This window comes from Triticum aestivum, chromosome 3A (genome assembly GCF_018294505.1).
Source record: "Triticum aestivum cultivar Chinese Spring chromosome 3A, IWGSC CS RefSeq v2.1, whole genome shotgun sequence".
Taxonomy (NCBI): Eukaryota; Viridiplantae; Streptophyta; class Magnoliopsida; order Poales; family Poaceae; genus Triticum; species Triticum aestivum.
Genome location: NC_057800.1, coordinates 218,444,829 through 218,450,386, shown reverse-complemented (window position 1 = coordinate 218,450,386; position 5,558 = coordinate 218,444,829).

The following is a 5,558-nucleotide window of genomic DNA, read 5'->3' as shown; positions in this document are numbered from 1 at the left end:
GCATATGTCCATGAGCCAATCATCAGCGTCTGAGGCCTCAACACAGTTGCTGAAGGTCTTTGGCTGGTTAGCAAGGAACTGGTTGAGTGTAGCAAACTGATTCTGATTGTTGCCATGGCCTTGGTTGCGCTCTTGCAGAATTTGCATGATCAGCTGTGTGTTTGCATTGGTAGCGGCCATCACAGCTTGCCATGCCTCCGGAGGTGGAGGTGGTGGTGGCGGATCCTGATTCTGATTGTTGCCCTTAGTAGGAGCCATCCTGAAGAGGGTGACATCCGTTAGCAATCTTGACAGAAATATATTCATGCTGAAACAAATGGATAGAAATTGCAACTTATAGTTTTCACATCCGAACAAAATGAACGAATGCATTCCAATTGAAATGGTCACATTTCCATAAATTGAGAAGCCACTAGATAGAGGTAGAAGAAAAACAGCAAGGTACGGACAAGAGCAAATACTTGGTGAGGATTACCCAATCCCAAACCAAATATCCGCGGAAGAAGAACTACAGCTACAAGAATTCCCACCTATGAAACTCTCGAACCTTTCCGGTTATGCAATCAGGTGTTGGGGATACAGGGGAAGCATAATATCTCACCCAAAGCTAGCAAATCCTACATCTAGTTGTATCCATTGTTCAACACATAACCAAGAAAAAACTTCAGAAATCATTTACCTCAACCTTCGAAAAGCATCTATTATACAAGTTATGGCAATACTCCCGAACTCCCGCCCCAGTACTGGGTGGCATCGAGGTTATCTCACCAACAACTGCACAAAAGAGATTTTCGATGTCGAAGAAACTCAGGTATTCGAGAATCCCAACGATAAAATTGTGACGACAACACCTCGGAGCGCAACTCCCCGGGACACTGCCACAACCCCTAAATGACAGGAGGCACCAAGAACAATGTTCTCGTCACAAAACCATCAGAACGATTCCAAGATACCCGTGTGATCCTAAAAAAAATTTAGTGAAATTTGAGAAGAGAAGAGTCAAAACTCTATGTCAGGATGCCTCACCAGAGCGACGAAGGGACTGAGGAGTAAAAAGAATTCCTAACTCTCCGATATATATAATCCTAAATGACTCAAAATATTTTTCTAGACTCAACAAGGCCAACGATTCGATCAAGCAAGAGGCTCCTAAGGTCGGGGAAGGCTCTGATACCAACTTGTCACGCCCTCGATGCGGCTATATCTCCTACGTGTCGAAGCACGACTTAGAAGCATAACCGCATTGAAAGCAATGTCGCAAGTGAGGTAATCTTCGCAAACAACCCATGTACATAAATAAAGGGGAAAGATACATAGTTGGCTTACACTCGCCACGTCACACAAATACATAAGTAAGTCATTACATTCATCCAATACACTCAGGGTCCGACTATGGTACCAAAATAAAGATCAACCCCCAAATGCGACAAAGTCCCCGATCGCCCCCAACTGGGCACCACTACTGATCATCTGGGAAAGACACATAGTAATGATGAGAGTCTTCATCGAACTCCCACTTGAGCTCGGTCATGTCCTCTAGAACGGTATCATCGGTCCCTGCATCTGGTTTGGAAGTAATCTGTGAGTCACGGGGACTCAGCAATCTCACATCCTCGCGATCAAGACTATTTAAGCTTATAGGTGAGGTAAAGGTATGATGTGGAGCTGCAGCAAGCGACTAGCATATATGGTGGCTAACATATTTGCAAAAGAGAGCGAGAAGAGAAGGCAAAAGCACGGTCGAACAACTATGATCAAGAAGTGATCCTAGAACAACCTATGTCAAGCATTACTCCAACACCGTGTTCACTTCCCGGACTCCGCCGAGAAGAGACCATCACGGCTACACACTCGGTTGGTGCATTTTAATTAAGTTAAGTTTCATGTTATCTACAACCGAACATTAACAAATTCCCATCTGCCCATAACCGCGGGCACGGCTATCGAAAGTTCAAATCCCTGCAGGGGAGTCCCAACTTAGCCCATCACAAGCTCTCACGGTCAACAAAGGATATTCCTTCTCCCAAGACAATCCGATCAGACTCGGCATCCCGGTTACAAGACATCATCGACAATGGTAAAACTAAACCAGCAACACCAGCCAGATGTGCCCACAAATCCCGATAGGAGCTGCACATATCTCGTTCTTAGGGCACACCGGATGAGCAAGACGTTGGGTAGGCCAGCCCAGAGGTCCCCCATGGTAGCCCCGGACATCGCTCAGTTGGACCAACACTTAGAGAAGCACTGGCCCGGGGGATTTAAAATAAAGATGACCCTTGAGTCTGCGAAACCCAAGGGAAAAGGCTAGGTGGCGAATGGTAAAACCAATGTTGGGCATTTCTGGAAGAGTTTTATTCAAGGCTAACTGTCAAGGGGTTCCCATTATAACCCAACCGTGTAAGGAACGCAAAATCCAGGAACATAACACCGATGTGACAGAAACTAAGGCAGCAAGAGTGGAACAAAACACTAGGCATAAGGCCGAGCCTTCCACCCTTTACCAAGTATATAGGTGCACTCAGATAAACAAGATAATATTGTGATAAACCAACAAATAAACATGTTCCAACAAGGAACGAACTCCAAACTTCACCTGCAACTAGCAACGCTATAAGAGGGGCTGAGCAAAGCGGTAACATAGCCAAACAACGGTTTGCTAGGACATGGTGGGTGAGAGGTTTGACATGGAAATCTGGGAGGCATGATAAGCAAGTGGTAGGTATCGTAGCATAGGCATAGCAAAAGAGCGAGCATCTAGCAAGCAAAGATAGAAGTGATTTCGAGGGTATGGTCATCTTGCCTGCAAAGTTCTCAGAGTTGCCTTGATCCTCGTAAGCGAACTCAATGGGCTCCTCGTTCACGAACTCATCTCCCGGCTCTACCCAAACAAGAACAACAAGAAAAAGGAACACAATCAACCACGTGCAATGCTCAAACAACATGATGCAAACATGGTATGATATGCGGGATGCGATATGTGATGCATAGGCATGATTTGGAAAGGAATGATTGAACCTGGCCTCAACTTGGAAAACCAAGAGCGCCACTGGAAACAGGAGATGATTTTGGTTGAAATCGATATAAAGATCCCCGGAATTGGATGCACGGTTTGGAAATGGCAAGCAAAACAAATATGGCACCGGTCTGCGATAATCAGCAAGTGACCATCTAAATGCATCATGATAAATATGCTAGAGCAATCAAACATGGCAACAAAATACATGGCAGGGATCCACTCATGATGCTTGACAAAAGAAGAACACTGAGCTACGGCTAATTCACTCATTAACAGGTTCGAACAAGCATGGCAAAAGAGGAAATGATAACAGGTTTCACACTTGGTGAAATTAACACAAGTCTGAAATTTATCCTCGGGAAGCAATCTTTAGAGCATGAAAACTACATGCTACAGGAACATATCATGGCAAAACAAGGCATGGCATGAAGCTACTCAAAGCTCATAACAAAATTCCCTTAGTGACCTTGAGCCAAAAGGGATCAGAAAATACATTTGCAAGCATGTGAACATAGCAAAAACACAAACACATTCAAACTTAGTAAAAAACTGGAGCATGCAAAACAGGTTAACAAGTAGGCATGTTTACGAGCTCGATGCACTCACTACAGAGTATGGCATGACAAACTAAGCATACACCCATTAAGAAGACATGGAATAGAATCTATACATGGCAATAACAACAACATAGCATGCACGGATCAATAGCAACATCCTCGGGAAAATCGCTAAACATGTCAACAATCTGCCAGGAACATTTCATAGAAAAAGTAGAGCTCGATTGACTCAAGCTATGGTTCTCCATAAATGCAAACAAAGATATGGATGGATAGAGCACCACAATATTAACAAAACATCCTTACTAATTATCCTCAAAAGAAGCACGGATCACTAGGAAACAACATGAACATATCGCATAAAAACAAAAACAGGACAAGGACTTAGAGAAATTCTAAGTCCCTGAAATCAGCATCAACGATTACGCTACTTTGCATGCTTGTGCTAGTCACCACAAATATCACAAAAATACATGGCATACACCCCTGTAAAGATGGCATGGCATTTAACAAAACACATGTAGAGCTCAGGATCATAGCATGCACACATTAATCATGGCAAAAATGACAAAAGGCCATTTGCTGAAACAGATCTGACAAATTCATCACATAGCCCTCTTCTAACAGCATTTCGTGCATCAAGATGAGCTGAAATGAAAATGATGCAATGAGATGAAATGATTTACTCGTCGAGACGAACATTTTGATATGCTACACGCACGAATCAGAGCTACAGATGCAGAGTTATGGCATGCAGAAAAATGCTAAAAAGTTAGGGTTTCGAGGATAAAAGTCAACCGAGATTAGATCTGGATCCAGATCCAGCACTGTAGCGGCACGGCTCCCGGAGTTCGTCGGCGCCGGAGATCCTGTTCGCCGGATATGGAAAATGAGGTGGCCGGAGCGCCTTGGACCGGCCGGAGCTGTACTTGCGCCGGCGAGGAGAGGACGGAGGGCGTCGGCCGGACTGGTGGTGCTCGCCGGAGTAGGGCGGCGCTGGGCGGCTCCGGTGGCGTCGGTGGGAGGCGGCGGAGGGCGAACGCAGCGGCCGGAACACGTCGGCGGTGAGGCAGCGTCGGCTGCGAGGCGATGGCGCGGCGCGCACCGGCGCGGGAGGCGGCGAGCGTCGCGGGGAAGAGGCGCGGGGCGGCGCTCGGCTTCGGGCCTGGGAGGGCCGGAGGCGGGCCGCGCGGGCCTCGGCGGCTGCGGGGAGAGGCCGGGACGCGTTGCAGGAGGAGAGTAGCTGGGGGGAGCGGGGCGTACACGTCCGGCGCCGGCGGACGTTGCCCGGCAAGCGGAGGAAGAAGGAAGACTAGGGTTTCGGGGAAGAGATCCGAAAATTTCGGGGAAGGTCTATATATAGAGGTAGAGGGAGCTAGAAGCTCCAAATGAGGTACGGTTTTCGGCCACGCGATCGTGATCGAACGATCTAGCTGGTGGAGGAGGCTTAGGTGGGTTTTGGGCCACTTTGGAAGGGTGTTGGGCTGCACAACACACGAGGCCTTTTCGGTCCCTCGGTTAACGGTTGGAGTATCAAACGATGTCCAAATGACACGAAACTTGACAGTTAGTCTACCGGTAGTAAACCAAGGCCGCATGAAAAGTCTAGGTCCAATCCGAAAACGTTTAACCCCCCCACACAAAAAGAGGTAGAAGGAACCACCGGAGGACATAGGAGCGCCGGAATGCAAAACGGACAACAGGGAAAATGCTCGGATGCATGAGACGAACACGTATGCAAATGCAATGCACATGATGACATGACATGAGATGCATGACAAAGACAAAACACACGAAGGCAAAAACCCGACAACTAGGAAAGAAAATAACTTAGTGCCGGATACGGCAAGAGTTGGAGTACAGATAAGGTAAATTACATCCGGGGTGTTACAGACGGACTGCTTAGCAGACGGTTTATCTATGCCGGACCGCTGAGCTGGCGGTGCTGCTGTGATGGACTGCTGGGCTGCAGGAGCAGAGGC